Below are 21,300 nucleotides of genomic sequence, written 5' to 3' on the forward strand. Positions count from 1 at the left end.
CAGACAAAAATGAGCCACATTTTCACATGAGAGATAGTCAACTTCCATAGACTTTTGTGTCTTTCTTCAGAGATTTTTTGTTTTATTCCCTCTTTGAAACTTTTGCAGATACAGTTTTTAACTATGTGGCATTCGCCTCGGTGATAACCCAGTGAGGGTCAGTCTGTAACTGCCTCTTGTATTTCAGGAGAACAGAAGTTAGAGTCAAACTAATAGCATGCAGGGAGTTCAGTGCTTTTCCTGCTTTGAAGCCTATCTGTCAATTTTTCTTAAAATACACACATACATACAGTGCCTTTGGTCCTTTCACTGACTGATTAATGTGGCTCTGTTCCTCGAGGCTAACACATGCTGCACTCGCCTTGTTTCTAGCAGCCGTGCCCCTCTGGTGTTGCCCAAATTATACCTGGCTCTCTCCGACAAATTATTGTGATGATTAAGAAAGTTTGATGATATATCATTTTGTAGATTTCCGACCTCCTGTCAGATAATAGAGTCACAAGTGTGGGGCTGCTGCAGTTATTCCATATCAATGCTCCGAGTTCAAATAAAGTATCAGGGTGACTAAGTACAAGGGATTTGTGGAATGCTTTAATGTTGCCTCATTTCAAATCACTTCATAAGCAGCTTGGTAATGAGCTCAATAAATTCTGTTGGAGGAGAAAAAAAAAAATAAAAGAACCCTGTATTCACTACAGAAAAAGTAGGTTGCTATTTTATAATTAGGCCTCTGGGCTGGTGGGAAGAAGTCTTATTTCCTGTTTGAAATCTACTTTGTTAGCTGTGTGATGTGGAGATGGCTAAATGAGTATGAAATATTATAATTAAGGACATCACAAGCTGTTTATCTTATCAGCAGTGTTTTCCCTTAAAGGCTGCCTCATTGACCACTTGTGTATTATAACCGCCTTTGTGTGTGTGTGTGTGTGTGTGTGTGTGTGTGTGTTCTTTGCCAGTCACAACCAACAGAGGTTCATCTGGCTCTAAGGAAGAAAAACGCTGCATGAACAGCAGCCCAGCAACCAGAAGTCATGTGAGAAACCCAAACTGCCTTTATTCAGGATGAATCAGGCGTTGTTTTCATTAACTGCAATAAGCTGTTTGTGGATAGAAGTAAATGAATTTATAAAACATAACTAAATCTGTGCATATGGGGTACTGCCTTGGACCCACTGCCATGTACTATGTTTTTGTTCTGAGGTTAACACAGAAAGCCAGTCCCACGTTGGAAAATGAGAACTGGCTTATTACTGATTGGCTAGAAAGCAAATGGCCAGATCTGTGAGGATCACTGTGATTCGAAAGGCTCTACATTATGATAATCTTCTGACCTGCCAACTTCCTTGCTTTCATTCAATAGAAGGAGGGTGGGTCCTGCTTTCTATAATTGACTGAAATGACAGTCCTCTCCACCCCCTGCTATAAAGGCCTACAGAGCAATTATTTGCCTGGCAAGCCATTTGGCTGAACTGAAAGACCAAATCATATACTCATGACACCTGGCTTTAGTGAGCTTTTTCCCCAACACTTGGATTTCTGAGAGATCCTAGTTCTCAAAATATACAGTAAATGTCTCGTGTACTCATTTGAAGGACTCAGTTGATCTGGGTCTTCAAAAATTAGTTGGCCATTGGCAAGATGATGGACTATGAGAAGTTCATCTTACCAGTTCCATTTACAAACCTGCTCTCAGCATATTGAGCTTAAAATGAAGAAAAGTAAAAACCATGGGAGTCTGGGTTGAGCTCCTAAGCAGTCGCAGAATGAAGCCCTCAAGAAACAGAGGAATAGCTACAGAAAGCTGGGAACTAGCTACCAACAGATTGGCTGGCTTGCGGGTTTGCCCCATGAGCAAATGTGGCTCGCAGCTCAGGAGAAAGAGAGGGGGAACTAATGTCAACAGCGACTCTGAGTTCCCCACCAAAACACAGCTTTCCACTACAGCGACTGAGATCTCAGCAGTTCAGTCTTTAGGACAAAGGACGTTTGTACTTTATATGCATATTTCTCTGTGAACATAGACTCAAGTCTTTCTTTCCTCTTGAGATTTTTACATTTTTAGCAAAGGCCTCTTTGCATCTGCAGTTGGTTTTTTTCTGTGCCATGCTTGATCTATTTCTTCTTTTTTTACCAGAACAGCTTCTCTGAAGTCATATCCCCATCACTACATGGGCTTCTGCCTGCCACTGTCTCACGTGCGGGGAGGATTCCCTCCAAGAGAAGTTTATAATTGCACCATAATTTTCCAGTTCCCAATAACTGAACCGAAAAGGAGAAGAGTTAATGTAACTTCTTCTAGTCATCCAGAATCCTGGCAGTATTCACAGAAATGAAACACATTGAGAAGAAAAGAGTGATTCTGCCTCTCACGTGCCAAAACATCTGGATGAAACATGAAAAATACAGTCAACTCTTCAGATATTTTGTCTGCTAACTGACAAGTGTGATATATTTACTAATTTAGCTGGCTTAAAGCCTGTATTAAAATCTACCTAGAAGAAGGCAATGTATTAATTCCACGTAACATTTATAGTGTTCTTAATATTTTAAAATATTTTTCCACACTGTATTTTACTTAGCTCACAACAACAGTGCAGTATTAGCTCCGTTTGATAGGAGTGGCCCCTAAGAGTCAAAATGTAAAAGTATCTGCCCCAGCTTGATTGCCAGACATCGAGGAAGGGGCTGGGAGTTCATCCAAGTAAGCACAGTTTCTCGTTTAGTTACACCATGTTATCTTTTTATTTGACAAAATTGCACTAAGGCTACCACTAGCTGTCTAAGTGAATGTGGGTTAAAACAAAACAAAACAAAACTACATTCTGCAAGTCACAGCCATTGATGAACCACTATTATTTGCAGAGCCTCTGTTGAGAGCCTCAATTTAACCCTGCAAACTTTCCACTATTCTTGTCCCCCAAATGTCAGATCTTGGGTCAGGATTATCTAGTTGCTGCCTCATGCTTCTCTTTCCCAAGAATGTAAATGATGTAAAATATTGTTTGAAATTTCTGACTATCAAAACACTTAGTAAAGCTAAAAGTTTCCTGGAGTGTTAAGCAGACCTACTCTTTGTATTATATATGATAATGTATCATCTTAGGCAGATATATAATCAGTATTATTCTTAATGAGAGAAGGAGAGATACACAAACTTCATATCTGATATGATCTTGCCAACAGTTTCATATGGTGCAGCTAAAAAAACCGACAGAGATCACACATTTGGTTAGTGGTCTGTGAGAAAAACCAAAGTTAATCAGATCTCAGCCATCAAGATTGGGCGTCCCAAGCACCCTGCAGCCTCGTATGAGAATGTTTATTTTAAGGGGGGAAAATATGCTCATGAGAATGTGGTGACGCTTAATTGCTTTCCAAATCTAGAATAAATATTTACCTAGAGAAAATTCTCCAAGACATTAAAGCAACTGTTCTCCTGTAAGCCAGGGAAGTGCATCAAACCACAGGCATTTGTGGGCTGTCAGACAGCTCTGCTGGTTGGCAGGGCACTTTCAGGTACCTTCTTGAATCCCTATTCATACCTTCTGTACTAACACCTGGCAGGTTCTCTTCCCTTCCCTTCACAAACTTCTACAAAGAAAGATGACAAGTTACTTTAAAAAGTCATACGACAAATCCAAGGAAAGTGCAAGATAAAGTCCTAGACCCCACTTCCTCTACTGAGAAGCCCAGGAAATCAGGACTGATAAAAACATGGAAGTAGATGAACTACATTCCTGTGTAGGTGGAGATATTTTCCAAGAGAGTTGAGGTTTTTCTTATTGAACCACTGATTCATTCAATGATCATTTGATTATTATACATCATCACAAGTACAGAAGAGCTGTCCACTGTACTTCCTAAATTCACCAAGCAAATCATAGCCTAGCAGAGCAGATAGACACTTCAGTTAAACAATTTAAAAAAATCTGCCAGGGACATGCTGGGCATTATTAAGCCACATGGGAGGGAAGTCTAAGCCCCCCACAGGACAGTGGACAAGGTTTTGCGAAGGAGAGAAACATGTAGGACTTTTAACTGCAAAGGCTTCTGCATGAACTTCTTTCCCATGATCCAGGGGCTGGTGTCTTACATTTACTTTTCCTTTCTTCTTCTCTTCTACCTGCTTTGTGGTGCTGTGGCCAGTCTTGTTCGTGTTCACTGAGACAAATTCTCTGAGCTGTCACTGCTGAAGTCTGCAGAGGGAGCTGTTGGCATGCCCAAGACTCATGCACGTGCTGGTGGACTCACCGAAGCTGCCTTCTTCTCTGAGTGGCCCGTGCGCGAGGCTTGGCCCTGATGACAGGCTGCTGGGTTGGGTTATCTCACTGTTCCGACCACTTTGTCCTGTGCTTGATCTCTCTGTAGCATTAATGCCAAATGATGGCTTTTCACCCTTGTTCCCTCTGCCATCCACGCATGTTGCGCTAATGAGAGAAGCTGTATGCACTCACTTTCTCATGGAGCAAGTAACTCTCAACATTTTTTGGTTAGGTCAGTGTTCTTTCTCTTTAGGACCCAGTGACATGATGATGGTATAATCTTTTTTTTTGCTGTTGACCGGAGAAATGTAAACAAAAGCCTCACTCTGACCCTAAAACATTGTATTTGGACACAATTTATGTGACTTGATGTTCCTTTTGCAGGGGTAAATTCCTCCTCAGACCATATCTTAGTTTGTCATGGGAAAGCAATTCCAATAGCGTTTCGAATTGGGCCCTCCAGATCTGCACAGGCACACGTGATCTGCAGAGCATATAGTTTCGAGTTAGCAAAGTAGTAAAAAAAAAGTGAGAAGAAAAAAAGTATGCTTGGAGAGCAGACGTCTTACTCTCTCTTCCTGATACAACCCTCCCATGCACCAGCATTCCATGTTCTCCAACTCAGCTTCCAAAACATAGGTCTTCTCCAAGGGAAATGAATGTAGGGCAGAACTTCTGGAGGAGCTTGCCCCTCTTCCCCTTAGATCGGTATAAAAATTAACTGACCTGAGTGCCTTTAAGGCCCCCGTGTGTTGATAAGGAATAACAAGAAGGATTAGCTAAGGTGATTGTCCTGCAGGAGGTTTATTGGTTTAATTTATTCTATTTTTAAACTTTTTATTAAGGAAAATCCAGTTTCCAGCAAAATTCAAAATAGCATAGCATTTAGAATACCCCATTATATATCAATTGCTTTTTAATTTAGTGTTGTATGATGGCTTGTAACTAAGTCTCAGTGCTTACTTTTACATAAAATAATATTTGTGTACTTTTGTCCTGATGCTCTGTAATTGCAAATATGTGGAACACCTAGCTTGAAGTTTAGAGCTGATCTCTTTTGGATTTTTCTGAATACAACTGGAGATGTTTTAGATCTGTAGGACATATTTGTTAAATTACACTGAATAAATTTGGAATTATATCTGTGACTTAGCTTAAACCCTTGGATTTCCAAAGAATGAATCTCTAACTCAGCAATATTTTACTACAAAATAAGAAGCCTCCAGCCTGGACACAGTTGCTATCATTTTATAATTTCTCATTTTGATACTTTTCTTATGCTGTTGGCTATCTTATTAGTCCCTCCTGTTGGGAAATGTTTTTCTTTAGCATAGTATCTTAATAACCATCAAGGTGGCTTATCCAGGGTGTTCTAATGCTCAGCATGCCCTGGGATTGTAATAGGTAAATATCATGTGGGTAAAGTGACTACATTAAAAAATCTGTCAGCAACTGCATTCTTCATCTGTAATTTAGGCATCTTGATAATATATATGCATAGTCCCCTTTGGGAAATATGGTAGGATTTCTAGGAAGACAGAGCGATCTTTTCTTAAAGAATAAGACCCTTTAAAAAATCCATATCCAAATTCGGAAAGCAGAGTTTTGTATTTCAAAGCCATTAGCCCATTTTTAGCAGCACGTAGTTTGATTAAGCGCGTTAGTCTGGGTGTATGGGGGGAAGCCATTGTCACTGAATGAGTATTGTACAAAACAATTATGGTTTCTTATCAGCTTCCTTCTCAATCTTTTCTCCTCAGTGAATATTTTGCTTTTAGAGAACAAATAAAAAACCAATTGGCATCCTCTTGTGAGGTATACAGCATGATAGCACACATGTTGATGTTATATTTCAAATCATGTTAATCTTAATTTATTTCTAATCTAATCTTATTTATATTCATTATTTATAGTCATTACTAAACAATGTATGGTTATATGCACTTATTTATTTTGTCTTTGTTCATTCTTCAAAGGCTTTGAAATAGCTTACACTAATACAACAATATCAGGTGCCCACTTTGTCAGTTGGCAAAGTCATTAAGAATCTGCCAAATTAATGCAAAGCTGATAAATTTGGGAAAGATAATAAATGCCTTTTCTATTTGGGAATTTCTGCCATTCATCATTTTGAGCTTTTAGGTCACTAAGTCCTCTTTTAGCCCTTCCTGGGGGTGGGACACTGAGATAAGAAATCATAGTGGCAGGTAAGAGGTTTGTAGATGGCTCATTACAGTCAATTCCTTATTATACTTGGGGGAGTCATTGCTGATTATCTCTGCAAATCTTGCTTTTGAATTCTATTGACATTGAAACAGAATGGGCTATAAAGTCATTTGTGGTTATTACTCAATACCTTTTGTCTAATTTCCCTTCGCCATGTAGCCTATCACCCAGCAGGAGATCTTTTATGTCAAAGCACTTAATTACCTCCCCCAAATCAGTGAAGGTTAAAGACAAAACAAAACAAACAGAAAAAACAAATTGGCATATTTATAGCTTTCCACTCTGATTCATGGATTGTTTTTACCCCTTGGGCTTGAACCTGACTGGAAGAGCATGATGGGGCCAGTGAAGAGGTTAGAAGGAACATTAGATCTAAGACATTGCTTACTATCTTATTCTTGGGGCCCCACCACATTAGGATACAGTTCATGAGACCTATAATTGGAGAAGAGAGATACTGTGTCTGTCACATCTGCTACAAACCCCCAGTGTTTATGAAGAGGCTGATGTGTGTGTGTGTGTTTAAGATCATACTTTAAAGAGACTAAATATTTTTGTGCATCATAGGTAAGCATGTATGCACGTACGAAAGTAAATATAAATAAATAACATAATTCAATTAAGTACAGTTCATCCCCTCTGGGGGTGACTGCGGAAGACTTACATCCTCTTATATTCTTAAACACTGTAGAATGTTCATGTCTCTTTGGATCTGGGGCAGAAAAAGCCCACTGAATGTGTGGAAATCTTTCATTCTTCAATACCAGAATATTTTTCCTTAAATCAGTTCTACATTTCTCCTTGAAGCTGTGAACCTTTTCTCATCACGGACATATTCATGGCTAAAAGAAGGTAAGCTTTTGATATTTGTAAACAAAGATTTGCATATCAGCTCCTCCCATGTCAAAACCAGACTGCTTTATTCTCTCCAGCTTTTTTTTTTTTCCAATATTGAAAACAGTGACTTTCTTATGCATAGTTCTTTGTGCAGGAAAACGTGCTCCTGGGCTTTTTCTTGAAGAATACATTGTTGGTTTGGATGCTGTTATTGCTGCTGACCTCCTTCCCTTGTTTTTAGAAGCACACATGACCCTAAAAAGGCAATGCTTGAAGTATATTTCTACTTCACCTGCGAGAAGATCTAATGTATTTCATCATTAGACTCCTGTGGAAATATACTATGAAAGTAGGGGATCTGGTTAGCGCCAGAGGCAAAGTACTACTAACTCATCCCCAAAGATTGCTTTTTGATTAAGGGGCTCTTGCTGTAAGGTGCTCAGCCTTTCTTACAGCTGATATGAACTGCTATTCTTGGCTGTGTAACCTAAGTTGAACATCTGATTTTTTTTTTTTTAAAGAAACAGCAATTACATTAAGGAGTCCTCATGTGAGGCATAATTCCTTGAAAATTTCAAGTACAATTCAATAAGCAGACTGAACTTTGTGTGGTAGAGTTAGGCAGAAATTCATAAGGGAGAGCAGGGGGTAGGCAGAATTCTACCTACCAAAATGTTTCCTGGGTAAATGGGAGCATGTCAAAGAGAGTTCAGACTAGAAATCTGCCCTGCTTCAAAAAACGACAGGTAGTCTAATGAATAGCTGAGCTTATAAAATAGGTAACAGATTTTTTTTTTCCTTTCACATGCCCTGAAAAATTAAAAGAACTTGCCTTTAATTTTGTTAGAAGGATAAGGAAGTGAAAGGGAGTAGAGGTAAGTCTAGGGCAAATGTGTAATTTATTGTCCAAACTGGGACACTTTTGGAGTTAAAGATACCCTAATAATAATTACTCCCTCAGATAAAAGGCATAAATCGGGCCTCTCACAGCAAAGCAGGATGTTTGGTGACCCCTGGGAGGCACAATTAATAGGGCTTTGTGTCCCTTGTTGCTTAACCTTGCTATACCCTGAACTCATATTGAAAACATCATTTCAATTGATGTCCTTTTTTTTTTTCAAGGTTTCTGATCATAAACTGTCAGTGGTGTAGACAATCTCAATTACACTTTGTGGTGGGATAGATATTCCACTTTTGGCATTCTGTTATTAGATTAACAAGCATTTTATTGTGTCTTTCGTATGTACGCTTTTCATATTTGATACAATTGGAATGAGAAAAAAAGAAAAAGTGTTTAATAGAGCAGCTGAAAAAGAACATCAAAGCTCACTGTTTGAATTATCTTTAACTGTTACTTCTCTTTTGTTCTTCAGAGCCCATCTATCTGTGAATCTCGTCTCTTTTCTTTACAAAAGATACTGTTTTCTCATTTTCACTGTGAAAGGAGGAAGGCAGAAATTTGTTGTGATTGTTGTATAAAAATCCTAGTGATTTTCCTCCACAGTAGGACTCTCTCAAGAATGGAATTTATGATAATTTTAGTACATAATCTTTGTCTCTTATGATAGTCTTTGATGCTTCTCCAATGAGGTTTGTAGCTGAAGAGATCAATTTGAAACATGGACAATTATGTGTTAACATTAGGAAGATGTTTTTGTTTGTTTCACTCACGGCTCTGGGTTCTTTCAAAGGCAGCTTTGTTCACACTTATGAAAAATAAGATTCTCATGTAAATGACAAGAAAGTTCATTTTAGGAAAGCAAACTAGAAATCAAGCTAAACTGCTGATTCTGAACATTAAGTAGTCAGATTCTTGCAGATATTTTGAACATATTATGCCCGATTATAGAATAAGCAAACCAGTCAACTGACAAACCACAACAATGATATCCCCCATTTATTAAGACCTCACAAAATGCCAGAGCCTGTACTAAGGGTTTTAAATCCTTATCTTGTTTAATCATTACAGAAATTTCATTGGTATGATTTCTATCTAGTGGGTGAAAAAACAAAAGCAAAAATAAATTTCCTAGAAGGTAAATTATGCACCAAGTTCACAGAGAAATGAAAGAGTGACATTTGAAGGTTGTATTAAACTGGTACAACTATCTGTTAATTATAAGTGAGATCTACTATTTAAAAGCCCAAAATATACCTTTGGTAAATAATTTTCCATTTTTATTATTCAATACTGAATATATATTTTATTTTGTATTTCAAAGTTTTCATCAGTACATGTTTTCAGTATGTAATGACTACATTCACTGTGAGTTGATACATGTAAGTAACATGTTAAAATATATATTTTAAACACCAGCTTTCTAGTAATTAAAATAGCATTCAAAAATGAAATGTAACAAAGTGTCACTAATAATGTAACATTCACTTCTTCAGTTGTATAAATCTCTTCCACATCTTCCTTACACATAAGGTTATTATTTCCTTTTTCAGAAAAGACATGGTTAACAGCACTTAGCACCTCTCTGGTCATTCTCTTCCCCAGAATGACAATTCCTACCCATTTTCCCAGCCCTCTGTCTTTTTTGACCCCTATCCTGAGAACTCCTACCTCAAAGACCCATCATCCTAGCAACTCCCCTCAATAAACGAGTGTTGAATTAAATTTCAGCTGTATTCTACCTTTAAAGACACTGATTTAAAACCTGACTTCCCTTTCTCTTTTACCTTGTTTGTTCAATTTGAAAGAAAACTGGAAATTGGGAGAAAATATAATTTTTATAAATTTATTAATCCTTTTTGAGAAAATAATCAAAATGTTTTGACCATATTTGCTGCCATGGCCTATACCAATGGTGGCATACCAATGACACACATGCTATTTGTTTTTCTAAGACAAAAGATGTTAATGCACAGTTTGTTTTTTTCTAAACTAAAACATCAGTATACAGGTTTAATTGAAGTGCTATCACTTTGCAATAAATAAGAGGGTTTTAGGTGGCAGGTTGGGCACTTGTCTCTAAAAGGCTTGCCATCTCTCACCTATACAAACAATGACTTAGTGTGGTTTTTGGGAAAGTACCCTCTAAGGGTAGGCTAATTAAAAACCAATTTCCTCTGGTAAGATGGCACTCAAATGTATACGACCCTTCTCTCTGCCCCATGCAAGGGGCAGCCCTGGGTCCAGAGTGCCTTGGTGAGCATTTTCAGACTGGTATCTGTGAGAACAATTTTAGCTTTTGTTTATTAAATAAGGAATCTTCACAGGAAGTTGAAGAATGTAAATTTGTAAGGCTATTTTTCAAGTTATTCATATTTGGAAAGAATGATAACGAATAGGATTAGTGTAACATCAGTAAGCTTTAGCACTGGAATTTGTTGTTTATCAGAGCTGTGTTTAAATCCTGATCTTACTCTTATCAAACATGTGATCTTAGTGAGTTAATTTCTCTGGACTCATCTGGAAATGGGATAATAAAGTTCTCAACTCTGGGTTTTGAACAAGTATTAAAATTTTGAAAGTAAGTTTCTGCATGGACTTTAGTGTTTCCTTGTGGGTATAGAATGTACATAGGTACAGCTTCTGAGTTTTAAGGATGTAATTACATTTAACATATCCATAAGCTTTACTAAGGAATGATTGAAAATATTAGTTCATGTTATAAAGCAGCCAGAAAGTAGTCCTAAACTCTGGTTCAAATGTGGTAGCTTATACCACTTTAAGATTTGTATCATCTTTGTCTTATAGAAATGAAAAATGTGAGTACTAATATTTATTTATGATGAATGTGGTTTGTGACTCTATGTTTGAGGAAAAAAGGGACATATAGTTTCATGCATCAGAGTTGAATCTAGCATGTCAGTTATGATTACTCAGAAAAGCATACCTTTTAATATATAACTTTAACAGATATCGTGTTTTAAGATGTAAAGTTATTAGAACATTGGCTGGGCAATTTGTTTTTTATTTGTGGAAGATGAATTTTATCCATTTGTGATAAGCACTTTTTGTTTCTGCCACGTCTTTCTTTCAGAAAAATCCTTACAGTAACCTGTGGAGCTAATGACATAACCAAAGTATACACACAGTTAAGTGATAGGAAATATTTTTAAAAGGCTGTCCTTATGAAACCGCTAGTTTTCCATTAATGTCCCTCCAAACAAGTGAAACATCAGATATTCTAAACAAAAGTTTGTTACAGAATTTCTTCAATTTTATGCAGAGATTTCTTTTCAGTTTTCACCTATTTATGATTAAAATATGTACAGATCCATTTTGATGCAAAGTATAGTTTAAAATACCAGATATCCTTTGGAAACTGAAAAATACACTAAGGCAGAAGTTTTCTAAGGCATGTTTCAATGAACATATTATAAAAATGGACAAATTCTAAGTCTCACTCCTAAATGAAGCTAGCAAAGCAATTCTTTTTATTAGAGCTCATAGTTTTCTATAAACATTATTGTTTCACATTTGACATAAAAATATTAGGTTTGGGATTTTAATATCAATACCTCTCCCCTTATACAAATGCATTTCCCCAAATTCCTGGTTCTGGTATTAGTGGGGTATAAATGTAATAATGGAAGACAATACTGGGTTTCCAGGAGGCACAACTGGCCTTGCCTAGGTGGTGGGGCGGAGGATGAAGCCGTGGTTTTCGGAGTTTGACCTGTCACTACGGGAAGCTCCATCATGAGATTATCGTGCTTTTTTCAAGCTGTCTGATGAGGGACTTTTACTTCACAACATTTAGATATTGTGATGCCTTCTTCCCGTCACGGTTGCTAAAAGCACACAGCCTTTTGTCAGACTGCAGACTGTTTTAATTCCCAATGCAAATCTAGGTGACATGTTTGTTATGCCAGCAAATATACCTGACAGAACCTATTCTGAGTTTTTCAGGAAAAAAAAAAAAGCAGCGGCAGCTTTGTGGGACATCAATCCTTTTATGTGAGCATGCCTTTTAGTAACTGAGGAAACTATTTCAAACAAGAGTTGATTTCATACAAAAATAACTGATGTTTGCATAATGCCTAGAATAAGATCACTTTAGCAGATCTAGTTGTTAATTCTAAGAATTGTTTTTGGTTTATATGCAGCAGTGCATAAGAATAAAAGAAACTAAAAATAAAACTTTCATCACACTTTCGTTAACCTTTAGAACTATAGTCATTGAGGTTTAATATAGAGTCATTTTCGTTATACACATGTATACAAAATGTGTAAAGAATTATGCTACATGCATTTGAATAATCCATAAAACAGAACAATTACATGCACACGTTTCAGAAAACGTAACTCATAGGTGTTCATAAAACTATTCTGAAGTGCAGTCAGTATTCAGTGTGAAAACAGATATTAAGAAAGCTTTCTTTGAAATTTAAACTCCATCTTTCATTTATAACAAGGTACGTTGCCTTTAACCACCAGAACACAAGTTCAAATTCACGTCACTTTGCTGTGAGGAAACCTGTGTGAAGTGAAATGTTGCTCTCAGTATTTCAGAACCTTAAAAACTTGTTCTTCACTGTGTATGCAGTGTCTCGGGTAATGAAGTTCCTTGGGCCTAAAAGCAAATTTTAAATAACTTCATACTATGCCCCCAGTTCTCTCTGTTTTTTAGAGTTACAAGATGGGAAAATGTGAGTAAAGCTGGTTTTGAAACTTTTTATTAGCTTGCTCAGGACCACTACAAAGGTTTTAAAACATCCTTTTCCTGTACAGAATGTTCATACTGGCCCAGGTTCAGCAGTATCCTTAATTCCTTTACTTTTTCGTCCATAGCATCTTCAGGTTGCTTTTGTTTCATTCTTACATAGCTATCTTTAGTTCGAATTTATCATTCCCAATTTAGTATGTATTTTCTGAGATCGTTTTTTCTCCATATAAATGTAAGAAGAGCTTGAGGTGTCAACTTAGGCAGGAATAGATTAGAATCGAGCATATATCACTTTAATCTTTTCATTGAAGATTTCAGAAGCATATCTAGCACACTTTAACCTTATTTAAATAAATGGTTGTGTTGGTTTAATTAACATGTTTAAATTCTGTTGTTCAGGAGGAAAATTTTGGTATTAAATTCCTATTGGCAGCCCTCAGTAAATGGCACGGAAAAGGGACCTTATCATGTTTCAGTTTCAGGCCACCAGAATCTATTTTGCTTTTGATGAAGGTTCAAGAAACATTACGTATCTTGCCTTATTGCAAGGTGAGAATATTCTTAGACTTTGAAAACCTACTGAAAGAAGATGGTGAATTGACAAGTGGTGGTCTGTTTTATTTTAAATAATTTGAGATACATTGTAGTATTTTATTGAATTATTTGCTATCATGAAGATTATGTTTGTTGTTGTAAAGTGTCTGCTGGAATGCTAAGAGATATCTAGGTTAATGTGTTGAGTTTTTATTTCAGCACTGAAGCAACCACCAAACCTTTGGAAGGATTGTAATTGGCTGCCGGTTGGCCATGATTGCATAATAGTGAGCACCTGCTGCACAGGTATGGGCCCCGCAATAGTGCAAGCGGAATGGGGGAGACAGGCTCTAAAACAAAGCTTCAACCGTAAAAGAAACACCTTTACCTCTGGGAAATTACTCAGAGTGCAATACAAGCATATTCTTTCTAATTAAATAGATTAGTTTATGCCTTTGGCACTTAAAAGAAAGTCCTTAGATTTACAGCCTCCTGAGTTGTAAGTTTTTCCCAGGCTAATTCACTGAAAATTAAATTTAGTCCCATATTTTGCGATTTTGTTCCTTTTTTGCCATTGTTTTCCTCTTTACGTATGTGATTCATTTGCTTCTTGCTTTTTGTAATCTAGCTGCTTTTCTCTTTCCCACCTTCGACTCTTCAGCCTGTTGAAATGAGACCAGCTCTGACATTTCCCTTCATTTTTCCCTGGAGTCAGAATGAATCATTACATAGTCCGTATTCCACTAGGACTCAGTTTAACCCATTTCATATAGGCAGCCTTAAATAACAGCTGGTTGCGTACATGTCCATACCTCTGACCATGCTGTAGGCATCTTGGAAGCAAAGATCCTATTTGCTTTCTCTCCTGTCCCCAGCGTTAGAGCTCTGCATAAAGTAGGCATCCGAAGGACGCTAAACAACATTTGTGATCAATCAGCAGCTTCACCCTTAAACACCTGTGAAGAATCATTTTTCTGTTTAAATTCATTGTCTTCCTCCTTTACTTTTGCATTTTGTACCTTCCTCTCATCTCCCGGTCATAAACTGAGATACCCTAACTGCTCCTGTGCAGAAGAGCTGCATCAGTGCGTTTGGAGCGGCCGCAGTGCATTGCACACAGTATGCACGGCGGATGCAGGGGTTCCTTGGATCCCAGAAGAGAACTGAAAAGAGACGAGGGCCGAGAAAGAAACTGTATCGTACTAACAAGCAATCGTTGGGAAATCATTTTAAGACTTTGGCAATAATTTCCCAGCAGTTGGTTGTCTCAATAGGGGAAGCGGGGGGGGGGGGGGGAAGCAGTGTTTTATACTAAATACCAAATAATTTCATATGACAATGCAAATCAAGTTTGAATGAATACCAGAAGCATAGAAATTAAACCAACTCAGCTATTAGGTTGTCTGTCTTGATCAAGAAGGCGTGGAGAGTCGTTGCTTCAGAAAAGCAGTGAGGAGGAAATATAGAAAAGGAATTAAAAGGTGAGAGGTTTTAAATAAGAGCATTTTGGAGTTCGTTCAAAAGGAAAGCCACTGCAAGTGAATAGTACACAGCTGATATGTCACTAAAATGGGTTAAAGTAAACAAAATGTTAGGTCAGGTTCTGTTGACAAACAAAAGCAAGAAATCATTTTATGGAAGGATTAAACAAAAAGGGATTAGTGTCCTAAATAAGGTGGCTTTATGAAATGGATCACTTAGAGGTGTGGTTTGTAGTTTGATTTGGTGTGACAGGTTGCCATGCATATGTAAAACAAATTGCCGAGTATTGTAACACGCAATTCCAAGGTCTTCTGCCTTTGGTTTATGTTTTACATGAGTGGTTTGTATGTTCATGCCTTTACTGATGGGAATTCTACTGCAGTGAACTTTTTTTTTTTGTGGATTTTTTGAGACAGGGTCTCTCTATGCAGTTCAGGCTGGCCTTGAGTTCACTTTGTACCCCAGGCTTGTCTTGAACTCGCAACGATCTTCCTGCCTCAGCCTCCTGAGTGTTGGGATTACAGGCATGCATGCAGTAAACTTTTTGACTGGCTTCTTGGATGAACTACTTTTCAGTTCATAAAATTTGTTTGAGATTTCTATGTCATGAAAGACTTTTTTCAAATGCTTCATATTATAAAATAAAATTATTTGGAGGTAGAAAGCTGGAGTCAAGGTAGATAAAGAAAAACAGGACATATTTCTCTCTTGTATTTTTCCAATCAACTGAAAATGGGCACTAGTTTATTTTGTAATATTGCAAAGTCTAGGTTCATTACTGAGGAAAGTAAATGGAAGTTTTTGACTTCAAAAACAATATTGCAGCTTACTAAAAAGCACACACTGGCTAGAACTAGAGCAGCTGGAAAGATAGCAAGGCAAGACTTGGAAACCTATGTCCAGCACTATTTGTAGGCCCCCTTTTAGGAGTAATATGGTCACAAAGAACGATATCGCAACATCCCAGTGTTGCCTCCAAGAGCTGCTTGTCAAAAATTCAGAGCCCTTCTCTTCTCCCTGTGAACACCAGAGTAGAAACCAGCTGTTTCATTTGATTGCAACATGCTTTTCTTCCACCTTTGATGTTATTTATACCTCTCCTTCACTTCATTTCTGGATAAGTTTGGTGTCTCCAGCCTCTTAGCAAATCCAAGAGACTCAGATAAAGTCAAAGAAGCATAAACATTATGGTGGACACTTTAACCGACCAATAAAGTGCTGTTTCTACAGAGATAGTTGCCTGCTTCACACACCTCCGTAAACAACCCATTTGCCACCAGCGATGTCCCAGATATCTGAATACATCCACCGATGGGTCTTGTGCCCCGGAGCCTTCTCTGTTTCATGAGATTTCTACCTATACTGAAACCTGGTTGCCATATACTTGTTTTCTGTACCGCACAGTTAGTTAATTATAAATTCCGTGTCTTCCATCCAGAGGTCAAAGGCAAATTTCACAGCAGTTGCTTGCTTGATTCCAGAGTTCAGCCGCATTGCTGTGTAAAACTCAGGACAACACTTACTAAGTGTGGAGACATTCATTAAACACCTACCATATACCGTATTATGATTAAGCACTGGACATACAAAGTGATAAAACTTTTCCAGAGGTGATAGTTTAGTAGGCAGAACAGACTTAATGAACACAGAAATTATCTTGTAAGGATGTGATATGCTGGGTCATGGCTTATATATACCCAATGCCCAGGATGCACATTACAAATATGATGGTTTCTATCCTCAGTCTAAAAAACTGGAACCTAGAGTTTCCTGCAGATTAGTACTTCTGCTTTAGACTTGAGGAATGACAAGGACATTTGTTGTTGTTGTTGTTTATTTTTGAGTAGACAAGGAAAAGAAAAAAGCATTCAAGATATAATCGCAAAAATATGCAGCAGCAGTTATGATTTAGATCTACAATGTCTCCCTGAAGTCTCATGTGCTCGTAGGGGAAGCTTTCAGAAGGCAATTGGATTTTGAGAGTGCTAACTGGACCAGACCAGGGATACAGCTCAGGGGCACAGTGCCTGCCTTGAAAGCATGAGGTTGTGAATTTGATTCCAGGTACAAAAAAAAAAAAAAAACCAACAACTGAGAGCACTAACCCCATCCATGGACTCATGGCCCTGATGAGATCACTGTAGAATGGGCTGTTGGAGGCTGCAGGATAGTGGGAGAAGGTAGACCACTGGAGGAATGCCTTTGAAAGGCCACGGGTGAAGAGTGATACATCCCCAGCCCCTTTCTTTTTCTCTGGCTTTTCCTGGCTCTCTCTGCTTCTGGGCACCATGAGACGAACAGTTTCCCTCTGCCATTAAATTTCTGCCTTACAGGCAGCTGACCAGGGAATCCAACCTCTGAAACCTTGAGCTAGAATAAATCCTTCCTCATCGAAGTTGTGTATGACAGGTACTTCATTCCAGAGCTGGAAAGCTTACTAATGCAAGCTTATTTTATTTAGAAGCTAAATGGGCTTCTGAACTGCTGGAAGAGAATTGAAGAGAATGGCAGGACTGGGGGTAGGGGAGTAAAACAAAAGTAGGAGATGAAACTGAACAAACATGTCAGAGACACAATTATGAAAGGCTTTGAATGTTCTACCAAGGAAGAGTATTAGGATTTGTTTGCATTGTCATGATGAAGGCAGCAACGGATGGCATTTGGCAGAGAGGAAGAATGCAGCTCTCTGAACAGCATGGGTAAGCTGACCTTGGAAGCCCTAAAGCCTGGAGCTACTTAGTACTCAGGCAGATGGTTTCCCTAGAGGCAACACATTTCTAAATCATGGAACGGTGATTGAAATGCAATGTGATAATCCAAGTAAGTCATCAAAGAAAGGAAAGATTATGTGTAATAGCCTACCTTTGTGAAGTCAGGAGTGTGCTATAGAGTTTGGAGTGACATCAAATGCCGAATATTAGACAAACATTTGGGGTGCTTACAGATGTGTTACTTTGTGAATGTATGAATCCTCTTATTCTCCCACATGACTACATGAGCATCACTATAGTTTATATCATCTTGCAATGTCCACATGGCTACTTTCACCTTTTAGAATTTAAGCTCACTTTTGACAAATATCTCATATTTCCCTACATCACTGAAGCCAGTGCTGGAAGTACTTCAGATATTTAATAAATTTTTTGTGATTGTTTCCAGATATTTAGTACTGTCTATTACTTCTTTGTTGAATAATTTATATGATGTTGAAACTCAGTCACGGAAACCTTCTATGGATTATCCTATAATGGAAACCTATTAACTACCCTGACTTACAGAACAATTAGTTGGTAGGAAGTTAACTGGGGGAAGATGGCATGGCATTGGGGAAATAGAAAGCATAACAATTTAGGACCGAAAGAGCTTCCAGATTTAATGCTAGCTACCGTTCCCTGGGAGACTGGCCTCAGTCAAAAATCAGTCTCCATGAGCCCTAGTTTTTCTTCATGTAAAAAGGTGATAGGTACAGAGATGCTGAAAAACACTCAGAAATTCTAGAGCTTATTTTTCTAAAGCACACAGCATAGAGTCTAGTACTAATTAAGCATTCAATAAACAATAACTATTAAGAATTTAAAACCACACTGAGCATTGTTTCTAACAACACATAGAATGTGCACAGAACACATAGAAATCCTTTTGAGAAAAGATGAATATTGAAAGTAGATCACTAAATAGGAAGCCAGGGTTGCACGTTACTTTCTTTTTTTCCCCTGAAATTAGTAGCAGTGCACCTTTACCTTGCCACACATCAATAGTCCCCTATAATATTCTGAAATAAGACAGCATAGCATACATTTTTATTTTGTTTGGGGTATCTTTAGATATTTAAATATGATAAGCCTGAAATAAAGAGAAAAAAGGAAAGAGAAAGAAACAGCAGACTAACAATTTAAAATATATGAATGGAAACCAGTGGAAAAGTAGATTTCTTAGAAAACGGAATGCTGACAGGTGTGAAAGGGAAGGTATTGAGGGAAGGTATTCTAACCATAGAATCAGTTCTTGCAGTGCATATTCCCTAATAGCAAACATTATAAACATATTTCTTATTGTTACTTGTAATTTTTACTACAGATTCAAAATCTCATAAGCTGGATCATTCTCTTTTTCTAAGTTTCCCGTTTCCTGTAAAACACAAGGTGCTGTTTGCGAGCAAGAGTCTTCATTTTTTTTTGTTTTGGTGATCTGTCAGTATAAATGCATTTTAATGTCTGCATTTCCAGAAGTGGGATTTTTTTTGACATTGGTGATTAAGAAATGGCAAAATGACACCTGGGCTTCTTTTTCCTGGTCAAAAAGAGCAAAGTACATATTAGTAGTGACTGCCTATTCTAAAATCCCCTTTTTCTTTGTCTGTTCAGCTGTCTGTAATCATCAGAGTGGAAAATAACTTTGAAAGCTTGAGCTCTGGGGGAAAAAAAGGAGCTTTAGTGCTTCAATATGGCAAAGGGACTGGCGGTCAGGAGAGCTGCTTTTCTGAAACGCAAGATTTTGCTCAGCGTCGTAAAGTTCTGTAAAATATACAGCCACACAGTACAAACCCCAGACTGTTCTGCTTGACTTGTAGCTTTTCAGGTAAATTTTGTCACATGGATGCTAAAGACAAGGGGGTTAATTAACAGGGAAGAAAGGGAGGGAAAAAGGAGAAAGGAAAGGAAGGGGAGGAGGAAGAGGAAGGGAGGAGAAGTAGGGGGAAGAGCAGAGGGAGGGAGATGAAGAGATTTTCCTCAAACCGAAAGTCAAACACAAACTTGCTCCTGGCCTAGGACTCAATTTCATTAATGGCCCCAGACTGTTTGCCTCAGCAAATTCACCCTGTGTATTTTGTGCATGAAAAATGGTACCGCATGTTTTCCCCAGCTTGCTTTTCTTCAGTTTTCCTTCACGGGGTTTACTCTGTCATCAGTACCAGACAATGTGAAAATACCTTCGCATTCTCCACAGGCTTTGAGGACTGACTTTTTAAAAAACATTATTTTGAATTTAATCTTTTCCAGCTTCTTTTCTGTTAAGGTGATGTAGAAGTTTCAGTGAGTTTTCTTTCTTTTCTCCTGCTGCTGCGTTTGTAGACACACTGCCCCTTGGTCTCTAAGATGTGAGGTATAGTGTATGCCTTTTCTAGTGCATTGGGGCAGGTAGCGTGAGGAAGAAATAGCAGGCTAGGAATGGTCATGTGCTCCAAGAGGCGCCCACTGGTGAACACTGAGTAGGCTCACTGGATGGTCTGCGAGGTCTGGCAGGCGTGGGATTCAGAAAAGCACATTCATTTCCTTTCAACCAGGAGCCTAAATGAAGAGCCGTCTTTTTGTTTGTTACAGCGACGGGCAATTTAGAGCACTTCCCCTTGCATGAAGAAATTTGCTATTCTAATCAAAATTTCGTCCCTTTCTACAAACCATTATGAGATACTTATGAAAATAGGCAGATTCAGATTTCCTGTTTGAATTTTTGTCAGCTTTCACTTTTATGCCCATTTGCAGAATCACATAACTATGAAAGGCCAATTAGCTCTAAGTCCCCAGAAAGTGACAGAATAAATTGCTTTCTTCCTAGCAAATCAAGAATAATATTGTGGGTGCAGTGCAAAAGTGTCCACCCAGAGGTTTCAGTACATTTGATCAATCTAATAGAGTGCTTTTGGCCTCTCTTGTATGACTCACACTTCCAGTATCCACTTTCCTGTCAGAGTTCTTACATGACACTTTTCTGTTTCTGCACAAAGATAGCATAAATCTGTAAATGTGAGCAGTGCAGTGGTCAAGATGCTTAGCGTGGAACAGATATTTCACTCCAGTCAAAATTTATTAAGTCAAATAAAGGAATTCATAGAATTCTCTTTAGCAGAGTTGACTGTCGTCAAATTAATATCCTTGATGCAGCATAGTGGGCACTTAAACACTTTTCTACAGAGGTTGGCTAGGATGATATCATTACTACTCATAATAAATGTGCAAATATGACTGGACACCGTAGAACAATTACCATTTCCGAAATCAAGCCATCTGAAAACAATAGCAGACTATGGCTCTTCCAAGGTACTGATCTCTTGGATGTGCATAGGTGAAAGTGGCCTCCTTTTTCCAAATTTGTCTCTGTTATTCTACATTTCTTAGATACTTTGTACCCAAGTGGCCTGGAGCAACTCCACCATACCCAGGACATCCCAAAGGCAAGAAACACAGTGCTTCCAGCTCTGAGGTAACCACGGGGAACTGGGTCTATAGCAGTCTGAAAAGAGACCATGCCCATCACCAGCAGGACTAGGATTCAAGGTAAGTGCTATCCGTGAAGGAGTAAAGCATCCTAAGATTTTCTCTAAAAGGACCCTGGCTGAG

The sequence above is a fragment of the Chinchilla lanigera genome, unplaced genomic scaffold (genome assembly GCF_000276665.1).
Source record: "Chinchilla lanigera isolate Chin_1 unplaced genomic scaffold, ChiLan1.0 scaffold00010, whole genome shotgun sequence".
NCBI classification, from domain to species: Eukaryota; Metazoa; Chordata; class Mammalia; order Rodentia; family Chinchillidae; genus Chinchilla; species Chinchilla lanigera.